Source organism: Rhyacophila brunnea, unplaced genomic scaffold (genome assembly GCF_057557595.1).
Source record: "Rhyacophila brunnea isolate RB1 unplaced genomic scaffold, BYU_Rbru_1.0 scaffold_14, whole genome shotgun sequence".
NCBI lineage: Eukaryota > Metazoa > Arthropoda > Insecta > Trichoptera > Rhyacophilidae > Rhyacophila > Rhyacophila brunnea.
Window position 1 is genome coordinate 21,774,643 of NW_028232796.1, and position 12,346 is coordinate 21,786,988.

Below are 12,346 nucleotides of genomic sequence, written 5' to 3' on the forward strand. Positions count from 1 at the left end.
GCTCTTAATTATCTTGTTAAATTACACACGTAAAAAAACGGGCCACTTATTGAAGCGCTGTTGGTTTATTTCTATACACTTTAACTTATATTACTAAATTATATAATGGTTTCTCGTTGTTTTTATTTTTAAAGTACCAACTGTCACTATGGCGTTTAATAATTTGTTTACGTAAGGAATTGTAAATGGCTGACAATAATAAATTCGCTCCCTAGGCAACGGAACAATTCTAAACTATAATATTATACTGTATAATCGTCACGATTGCAGTATCATACTGTGGCGTAAAGGTAGTGCGTTCGGCTGATAATCGAACAATCGGTGATTTGAATGCAATCGAGTGTGATTTTTTTCGTGTGAAAAAATAAATTATGTGTTACATGTCACACGCCAAAAATACATTCTGATCTGATTTCCCAAACGCGCCTAAAGAAGAATAACTTCAAAAAATCCAAAAAGGGAAAAGAAAAATCACATTAGAAAACAAAACCACAAAAATGAAATCGCATAACTAGTCATATAACAATTCACGCAACAGCCTCCAGCTTGGTGTATCGCTGAAACTTCCACGGGGAAGGCGTACATGTCGCATGACTGCACGATGTGCTCCTTAGTCTGAATCTTACCACACTCTCCACACCATAAGTAAGGACTCTTTCAAGCTCCATGTATGTATGTAGGTATTACATATTAATATAACACTATAAATTTTTATTCTTTTAGGCTATGCGACCCTTAAAAACTGCTCTTGGAGAAACGACAGTTGGGCAGGTTGTTAATTCGTTATCCAATGATGTTAGTCGTTTTGACAGTTGCATACTATTCACCTACCCAACATCTATGTGGGTCCATTCTTGGCAATGCTATTAACTATACTTCTTTGGCAAGAGACTACAATGCCCATACCAGATTCCATATAGACATAGTACTCTATATTTGCGTGGAAACCATTACGAATATGAAGGGTAAGTGGAAAGAAAGATCATTATTAAGGGCGGACGTGCTCAGCGTGGGTCAAAATGGAGCTTTTATTATATTTTCAAAACATGATCCTGGACATTCCTTAAACGTTGTAGATAATCTATTTATATAATTTTGAAGCCTTATTATCCTTTATATTTATTTTATACATTTGATGATTGCATAAAGTATTTTTATTACATAAAATAGTATTCTTTTAAACCTCTCGCTCTAATGTTTTAGATTATAGTCATATTTCAGTACATAAATGTGCAGTGGTGTTAAGATTTTTTACATTTATTAATTTTTAAACGCATTTATAAAACCATCAGTATAATTTATATCGACATTATTATAGTGTAATATTTACGATAAAAAATTATATTGATAATCTCTGTGATCCCAAATTTGACAAGAATTAGGCATTTTATTATTCAAAAAATAGACATGATTAACACATTTGAAGATAATTCTAAAGATACTAATTATAAGCTATGTCTTTGACCATTCAAGTGTGATAAACATCCTACGAATAATGATTGTTGTATAATAATTATTGACCTAAGAATAAGGTAGTGTTTTTTTTAAATACGCCATTTCTTTTGGCATTCCCCAGTGGTTAAGCTACAACATACGGCCGTAGCCATAAATTGACAAACTAAAACTGAAGTAGGGAGTAAGATCATGATAACTCGCGTGTTTGAACATGTACCGTTTAAAAAAAATCGAAAAAAATATATTCTAAAGCATTAGAGCGAGAGGTTTAAAAGAATACTATTTTATGTAATAAAAATACTTTATGCTGTTATCAAATGTTTAAGATAAATATAAAGGATAATAAGGCTTCAAAATTATATAAATAGATTATCTACAACGTTTAAGGAATGTCCAGGATCATGCTTTGAAAATAGAATAAAAGCTCCATTTTTACCTACGCTGAGCATGTCCCCCCTGCAGTTTTGAGATAAAGTGAAAAAATAAAAACTTATTAACTTCCACGTTATATTATTTATTAAATTTAAATGAAAAGGTTATATTACATGTCAATTACAATCACAATTCACTGTAGTTAAATATATTTTTTTCTATGATTTTTCTATTGAATATAAATGTTTTCTTTCCGAGGTCAGTGTTTTGTCAATGATTTTTATTCATTTTTTCGGAGTATGCCATCTAATTACATACCTACTCATTTTGCGATTTTTGTGGACAATGATCTTTCTTTCCACTTACCGTTCATATACCTATATACGAATAGAAGTGAATATAATATAATATATTAAATGAGTTAGGAGCAGGTTTCACATCACTAAGAACTAAGAACACCACATAAAATATATAAAATATTTAATATAATATATTTTATGCGTGAAACAGGGTTTCACGTAGCTGCCTTATAAATATTTTTTTCATTATATTGGATTTATATCAGTGGTAGCGAACCTATGGCACGCGGGCCACTAGTGGCACGCGAGATGATTTTACATGGCACGCAAATGATTTATGTTGAGAAAAATATATCTATTATAATTATATCTATCTAATATATAAAAATCAATATTTGTTTGTTTGTTTGTTTGTTCGTAGTTTATGCGCTGCCATACCGTTCATCCGATTGCGATAAAACTTTGTGAACTTATTGCTTGCACTTGCGCGAAGAGTATAGGCTATATCTTATATATAAAAATGAATGTCTGTCTGTCTGTCCCGTATGCGTTCCTATACCATTCATCCGTTTACGATGAAATGTTGGTAAGTGGTTGTTTGCGCACCCGCGAAGGTTTCTGAATTAGAAAAATCATCATCTTCTTCTTCTTCATTCTATTTTCTTTTATTCGTATGGTTCATATACCATTCATCCGATTTCGACGGAACTTTCGTCAGTTATTGTACGCATACCCGCAAATGTTTCTAAATTAGAAAAACGATATTCTTCTTCTTCGTTATATCTTCTTTTATTCGTATGGTTCCTATACCATTCATCCGATTGCGATGAAACTTTGGTGAGTTGTCGTGCGCACACCCACGAAGGTTTCTGAATTAGTACAACCATCTTCTTCTTCTTCTATTCGTATGCGTTCCTATACCATTCATCCGATTGCAATGAAACTTTTGTGAGATGTTGTGCGCATGCCCACGAAGATTTCTGAATTAGAAAATCATCTTCTTCTTCAATTCGTATGCGTTCCTATACCATTCATCCGATTGCAATGAAATTTTGATCAAGTGTTGTGCTCACACCCGCAAAGGTTTCTGAATTGATACAACCATTTTCTTCTTCTTTTTCTTCTATTCTATCTTCTTCTATTCGTATGCGTTCTTATACCATTCATCCGATTGCGATGAAATTTTGACCAGTTGATGTGTGCACGCCTGCGAAGGTTTCTGAATTGATACAACTATTTTCTTCTTCTTTTTCCTCTATTCTATCTTCTTCTATTCGTATGCGTTCTTATACCATTCATCCGATTGCGATGAAATTTTGACCAGTTGATGTGTGCACGCCTGCGAAGGTTTCTGAATTGATACAACTATTTTCTTCTTCTATTCGTATGCATTGCTATACCATTCATCCGATTGCAATGAAATTTTGATCAAGTGTTGTGCTCACACCCGCAAAAATTTCTGAATTGATACAACTATTTTCTTCTTCTTTTTCTTCTATTCTATCTTCTTCTATTCGTATGCGTTCTTATACCATTCATCCGATTGCGATGAAATTTTGACCAGTTGATGTGTGCACGCCTGCGAAGGTTTCTGAATTGATACAACTATTTTCTTCTTCTATTTGTATGCATTGCTATACCATTCATCAGATTGCGATGAAACTATCGTCAGTTGCTGAAGGTTTCTGAATTGATACAACTATTTTCTTCTTCTATTCGTATGCATTGCTATACCATTCATCAGATTGTGATGAAACTTTCGTCGGTTGCTGTGCTCACACTCGCGAAGGTTTATGAATTAGTACAACCATCTTCTTCTTCTTCTATTCGTATGCATTGCTATACCAATCATCCGATTGCGATGAAACTTTTGTCCGGTGCTGTGCGCACACATGTGAAGCTTTCTAAATTAGTATTATATAAAATAGAAAGTTTGTTGTTTGTTTGTTCCATCCAATTTTGATTTTTTTTTACTACATATTAATAACATTAATAACGTTTTCATATTTTGGATTCGATTTTAATTTAGTTTTTTTTGTTTGACCTTTACTCCTATTAGAATTATTTTCATATTGCCATATTGTATTACACAGATATTTTAATATTATAAAAATAATAACCTCTTATTATTTTTCAAATATATAAGATAAATATAACCACGAAGAGACCCTGTGCGAAGCCGGGTACTTCAGCTAGTACCTAATAATAAATGACAGATGGCATTGTATAAAAATAGCTGGCAAATTCTCTTCAAGAATAAGCATTACGTTTAATGTCCTTAGGTAAGTATATAAATGCATAGGTCGGTCCTTAGGCTTTATGCGTCACGTATAATATTATCGCATTAACCTCATCAGGCGGCGGGAGATTTTGATTGATTTACAATGCTTGAGACTACAGTGTAGGGAGAGAATGCCTCATCTAATCGAAACAATTGTGGTGTCAATTTGTGCGTAATAAAAACAAACTAAGTAATACAGTAATAAAACATTTCATTTCTACCTACAAAAGTGTCTGTACCAAATAACAAAAACTTGGAGGAGCTTGTAGTACTAATTCCGTGTGGTAATGGGTGATCTTGAAATGTGACCGCCAAAGGCTACATCGATGTAGACGCGATAATTGCCTCTGCTATGCTTTCTGATAACAGGGTTTGGTAAGACGTATACCGGTAAGTGTAGTAAAAATTCAAGCCAAAATCGAGAATAATTGATTGTATTTTTGGTCCTTTAAACTAGAAATACCAGTCGAATACCGAAGTCGAATACGGGCCCATTCGGGATTTATCGGAAAATCTTTCAACAGTTGACCCATAGGTGAACATTCTATGTTATACCCAGTGATGTCTCGTGGGGGTAGGCAGATTGAGCGTCGCTAGCTAAATTTAGTAATAACGAAAATATCTTTCCATTAAAAAAATCAGTTCACTGGTTTTGTCGGGTTCACGATATCTAGTTTACTTCCGTTGTCCTTCAACGTCCTTGGTGACCAGAAACGACACGTGAAGATTCGCGAATACTTATTCTGATATTTTGTTAGTTATTCTTAGATATTGGACTCATGAAAGGATGATATATAAAAAAAAATGAGGCGGCATTTTATTCAGGGATGTCACTGGTTATACCTACATGCCAAGTGTTTGCCAGGGCGGAGTGTCTGGGTATGAAGAATGTACTGGGAAAATTGCCGTATTCCGCGATTTAAGCGATGGGAGTCTATAAGTAGTACGCAGGGTAAATGTGGAAGTCATTGGCATCGGCTAGATTTTGTTAACTCCACCCCCACCAGTTACATTAAAATCAATAAAATACATATGGATATTTATTCAAAATAGACCCCTCCCCAAACTATTTTTCTGTATCCGCGGCTGATAAAATTAGTTTATTAAGGCGCATTCCTCACTCTGGGAAGCAGAATGGGCAGTAAAAAGATTCTAAGCTAATGAGGAATGAGGTCTAATTTATTACTCTGAGTAAAGGAATTATTATGTTCATCTTTGTAGCATCCAAGATCGATAAAATTCTCGAATTTCTGTAGGAGCAAGTTTCCTCACCTTAGATAATTATGTATGGAAATGAAATGGAAGATTGTCTTCATTTTCTGCTGTGCACTAAAGTCGAACAAATAATAACCCATCGCCACAAAGGGCTCCCCTCGTTACGCGGCTTGCGTGGACTCAAGGTGTGTCGTCCGGCCAGTTTCTTGTGGCGTATGGTCTGATGCGTGAGGATCAGGTCTGTCGTCGGAGGCAGCCGGCCGAGGCGGAGTCGCTTGGCTGGACAAGCGCAACGGACACGGCGCGTGCGCGGCGATCTCACTGGCTCGTGGCGGACTAGTACCTATGTGCTAGCTGCATTCATTTATGATGACTCTTCGGAGTAAAATGCTTTAACCTTTGCTTTGGATACCTTTGAGGAGTGGCTTGCCATTGTTTATGGAGCGATTGATGATTATATTGTTCACTGACGAGGGCATATTAATTATGTAAGGAGCATAGACTAATATACTTTTATGAGGCTGAAGGGATTGTACTAAGTGTCATTTTACGACATTCGTGAGCCCTAAGCACTTTTGCCTAAAAAAATACTTATGTTTACTAACCTTATAAGAGGCGTCTATTTCCAACTGCTGATAAAACCATTTGTATCATTTATTGTGGTATATGACGTTTTCGTGTTCGAAAGTAAATTTAGGTTAACTATAGGCAGTGACGTCCCGCGGGGGTAGGCAGGCCATGCGTTGCATAGGGGGACACATTATAAAAGGCGGCGAATAATGGAATGAATACAAAATATAGGTATTATAACTTTTGAGAGCAGCGTCGGTTTCTATAAAGCAGACGTTACGGTCGCTTCATTAAAAGCAGCGCTCAATATTTTACCGAAATATTAACATAGTTATCAATTTCATGTAGGTAGGTACCTACCTACATATATGTTATAGAAATAAGATTTTTTGGATATTTGGATTATCTAGCTTAGATGGTCAATTATTTTTTCCAGGAGACGGAGCGATAATTTTGGAGATTTCATGAACTGGAACAGCGCTCCGGTGCGTTCCGTTCCATTTCGAGCCCTGACTGTAAAAGGTATTAACATCTTAGTTATTAAATGTAATAATTGTGATTAGGTGCCGATCAACGTCTGAACTAGAAGTATTGATAAAATTACGAAATATTACCTACTATTTTGGATTAGGTCTATCTAGGTTAGGCTAGATTATGTTTGTTCTACACTTTTCCCTCCACCAATGCCATCCCGCGGGGGTAGGCAAGTCATGCGTTACATAAGGGCGGTACCAAGTGACGTTCCGTGAGGGTAGGCAGATTGAGCATCACTTGGGGGCGGCAGTTACCCAAAGGGCGGCAATTCGAGGAGAATCATTAGGTACATATATATAGAAATAGCTACCTAAACTTAGTAATAGCAGAAGTATCTTTCCATTAAAAAATTCAACTCACAGGTTGGAAACAAAATGTATTAATTGCTAATATAAAAGTTTTAACGGGATTTTTTGTCGGGCTCGCGATGTCTAGTTTACTTCCGTTATCCTTGGACGTCACGTTCTTGGTGAACAGCAATGACACTGGCATACACAATTTAAAATGTATCCAAATATGTTTGCCAGTCACTTGCGAGTTTTGGAAGTTGTCAAGTGTTTTTTTAAATGTACCTAGACTCGCAATATTGTACATTGAAGCAGAGATGGCATTTAAATCAGATTTAGTGGTATTTATATTGTTAGTAATGTATCCATACAACACATTTCTTTGATATTGGAATCATGGAAGGATGATATAAAGTATGTACTGTATAAAAAAAAACGTGGTGGTATTTTGGCACTGCCTAGGGGCGGCATTTTGTCTAGGGACGGCGGTACCTACATTATAAATGGCTGCGAATGGGGGAACGAACACGTTGATAGCAGTGGCGATTTTCCATGAAGGAAACGATGCCGTTACTAACTTCATTATGAAGTATCGACATATTTACAGAACAATCGAAGCATAAAAATCCTGACAACATAACTATTGTTGTACCTATTCAGTATTGTAATGGCGGTTTATCGCTGACAATTTTTTCACAGGGGTGCCTCCAAACCTGTGAACGCCACGGACCTCTTATCTATGACGGACCTATAACCACCACTGTTTAAAAGTAGGTATTGTAGAAAATATGCTCTAATTCTAATTAGATGGTGAGTACATAATGTCAATTTAAAGATTTTTGGTTTATTTGTGTAAGGAGGTACTTGTAGTAATTCTTCGGTAAGTAGGTACCTACCTGACAATTTTGCAGATGATTCAAACTAAAAATGAAAAGATGTCTGATTAAGGGTGGCACTTTGCCCAGGGACGTCACTGGCTATATTACTATGTAATGTTAAATTTAGTTTCTTTTGATCGAATTGAATTTTTAAATTAGGACAATGTTCAGATTAATTATTGTGTCGAGTGTTGACGGATCAACGCTTAATTGCAAATTATAACCTTTAGTATATTTATTTTAACTATAAACAAAAATTTGGACATATTATCTGTATCATACCTTTGTGGCGAATTATAGGAGTTATCATTAGGTACATTTTTATGATTATATAGGTACCATACAGGGCTTGAAATGGACGGAAGCAGACCGGAACGCAGCTCCGATTCGTGAAATTCTCGAGACAATCGCTGTCAAGTGAAAAAGAATTGCTTTCTGTTTCATAAATTAATAAAATAAAAATGTTCATCTTTCCACTATATTCAGGGTCTATGTGAGATCCCCGGGGTTCCAGCGGCTAGCTCAGGTGTCCATCGAACCCCGGATTCACAAAAAAAAAAGTACGATATATTTGAGGGTGGAATTAAATAAAACCACGTCTGTCTCGTGTAACTTGGTATTCCTTATATTTTACACTTTCTTTACATGTTTAGGTTTTTACAATTAGTTACGCAGGTCCGCATATGTCGGAAAGGGGACGCTTACTATTTTTTTTTTCTTTTTAAATTTCGCGTACCGACGCCGTCCAGCAAAAAGGACTCTCGTGATTGGCCAAATTTTATCGCGTGATCTTTGATTCGGCGAATCACGAGCCTGACCCTGGCGCCGGCGCGCGAGGATTTCACGCACAATGCGCGGCAAAATTTATTATATTTAAATACTTATATTTAGTCTTAAAATTATCGCTTTCATCCATCATCATTTATACTTTTTAAATTAAATTAAATTTATCTTAATTACACCTCCGCCCAATATGTGATTTTCACACACCGGACGAAGGCCCTTACTTATAAATAAAAAAATACTTACGTGGTTGAGCAAGGAATCAGATTAGATGTTTTATGAAGCCGTTTCTAGAGGTCAGGGTTACGTTTCGACTTATAGCTACTAAATGATTATTTTACACCGGGAGAAGCCCGACTGTAACAGGGGTGTATCATATGGATATATTTTACATTATTTATTACTAAATTAACTAATAAATTAATAATTGTGAAGAAAACATTATTTATAAATACAAAGAAGTGACGTTTCACAGGGTTACGCAAACCATGCACTGCTAATGGACAACAGACGATGAAAAAGATACCTAATATCATTTTTAGTCAATTTTGTAGAAATGAGTTTTCTTAGCTGCAGGGAAATTTTGTGAAAATTATCGTTACCAGTTCATAAAAAATTCCATTTCATGCGCTGGTACCATATGAAAATATTACAATTAAATATGCACATATTTCATATTAGATTTTTTGGCCTCATTATTTAGACTTATCTGGTTTGTACGCTTCATATTAATTTACTTCACTTAAGATTCTATAATGTGTAAATTATAACTAGTGTTAGCCCAAGATTTTATCTGGGTGAAATAAATAATAATATACAAAATAAAAAATTTAACAGACTGATACGCAACCCACACCTGGCCTTACCACTCCTGTTGTCTTAACACTTAACCTTCTCTTCATGAATTATTGCAATTGCGTTGCTTGCGAGTTGGACTGAGATTTAGGGTTGCTTGCCCGGTTGGGCCTCAATGCTTCTCATACTCTTGCTATGTGGAACGGACAAGCGGACAGTACAATTTTATTGTATACTTTTACAAGTATAGATATATAGGGGAGTTGACACGAAAGTTTTTACCTTCAATTTCAGCAGCACGAGACGTCAGGATGCATAAGGGGCTGTGTTTTGAGATGACTCAGATTCTTACAGGTCTCAGAGTCATGCGAGCATACCTGCACCGGTTTAAAATAACATCTGATGGAAAGTGTCCATACAACGACGAAAGCGACCAGGACATCCTAAATTTACTCCTAGATTGTCAAATCTTTGGCAAAGAGCAGCACAACCTGAACTTTTTATTGCAGATGGCAGATGCGGACATTCGAGACCTTCCGGGGACCATGGCAAACGAGACCGGAAGAGATGCACTTTTTAATTTCTGTATTGATGTAATAAAAAAAATAAAAATAATAAATGGTGACATGTAATGATGATTCATGCCTTTCAGATTCAGTGACTGCAGTCATATAAGATAGGATAAGTATATGCTCAGAATATCAGTCCTATGCGACATTTCTTTTACCACGGGAAAAACTCGGCTACAAATCGCATTCCTCAGTTCCCAATGAATACGGTCAAATATTCATCAGAATCACCACCGCCTTGCGCTACAAAGAATTTTCCAGGGTTTTTGCAAGGCGGTTTCATAGGCCCTGGCCGAATTCAAATTAGCAATACCCGATGCGAGTAGAAGAATAGTTTTCAATAAGGCATATTCTCTCAGCCGGCACAATTTTGATTTGACTAACATCGAGTAGAGTAGTTTGAGTGCCAAAGTCCTTAAAGAAACCTCGATGTAAATGCGAGGAATGCATAAAGGCATCTAGGAAAAAAAAAGTATAGATATATGGCGATCCTCTGCTCTAAAAATGCTGTCTATACAATATTCTTCCAAAAAAACTTTTTTTTTATCAATGCATTGCACTTTGCACATTTCGTGATTTTTAAAATTAGCCATAAATTCTGAATGAGACAAAAATGCCAAAACCTTATATTATTTATGTTAGGCCAACATGTCATGCAATACTGACAGAAAAGACCTCATCCATGACATGATGTTTGAATGGAATATTTATCTTAATCATTATGTATTCAATATATTATTATGTAATTATAATTTTCCACCTATTGATTTAATGAGCAATGACTACTCTTCTTTAACATCTTACGATTTTATGACATTTCACTCCCTTTATGCAGTATTTTTTATTGAATTTTTAAAAAAATCAATCTCAGCCACCAATAATTAGGCCATGTATCTTAAGCTCTTTTAAAGTCTTCAATATACTTGATTAAGGGTCTCCACGAAGTATCCTACAAACTTATTTCAAAGCACATCAAGGAGGAACTTTCCAAAGTACAAGTATTTTCCTTTCGTTAATTCTTGAAACGAGTACTTTCCGACTTATGTCTTCAAGAATGCACATTTGCAACTCTATTGTTAATCTGTAAGCAGTTTTTATGTTTAACACGGTTATGTATTCGCGTAAGACTTATATTTATTACAAGTAACGGTTAATCAGCTAATGAAAATGGGCATATTGTTAGAATTTGAAAACACCGATCTATCGATAAAAGAAACCTGAAAATATTGTTTACCATAAGTATTGAATGATAGACCCATCAGTATTTGGAAATAAATTTTTCTCAATTGAAGCATATAATAACAAAATGTAATATGAAAAATTCTGAAAATAAAAAGGTGCAGTTTTAAAAGCATTTTTTACAGACATTTTTGAAGACATCTTTTGGTTAATCTAATGACAGTTTTATTCTGAGTAGCTGAGTGATCCAAACTTAATTAATACTATTCGAATGAACGTAGGTAATAAATCAAATTAGAATTTAAACTCTTAACATGAGTTTGCCCTCGCATTCACACATCATATGCATACATCGTACCATGGCACCCAGGCTAGAATCTTTAGCGGGCCCCCCTACTTATCACTAAGGTTAAAGGCAATGTGAAACTATAAAAGCATTTTCCAAATGGTGTTAGAAGTAAAATTATTTAGCGATATTTGTATTTTTGAAAACATCTACTTGAATTATGGAGTTGTCGAGTATTGACACAATAATTAAAAATTGTGTCGCATAACCACATATTTTAAAATATTGGTAGGTATCTTTGAAGTAAAATAGCGCTGCAGGCGACTTTTTATGTGCGTTTATCTAACTCTCATCTGATCGACCCATCACACCTCCTAAGCCCGGGCCCCCAGGCCAGAGCCGTCAGTCCCCGCCCTTGTGGGGGCCATGCATCGTACATCACACAAATGTCTGAAAAAAAATGGTTTAATATCAGCAGCACTGCATACCTGTTTAGAGCAACAACAGCCGAGGAAAATATAGCCAAAATCATTGCCAATGTCAGGTAATAAAATATACGGCACAGATAAAAACAGAATGTACATGGTGCCGAAAGAAGAAACCCCAAATTGCTAAAAATGATTCAAATGGAATAATAAAAAGTTAATCAATTAGAATTTAAAAAAATATTATGGAGACACTATAGAAAATGTAAGCAGCGTCCCTTTACCTAATATCGTTTCTTCTTACCTGCCCGATCTATTTAACCTTATTTACAATAGGTATGCAACGTTTATAGCATCATATTAATTTTTCATACGTACCATTGTTTGTACCTAATATGAATATGCAAATAAAATAAAA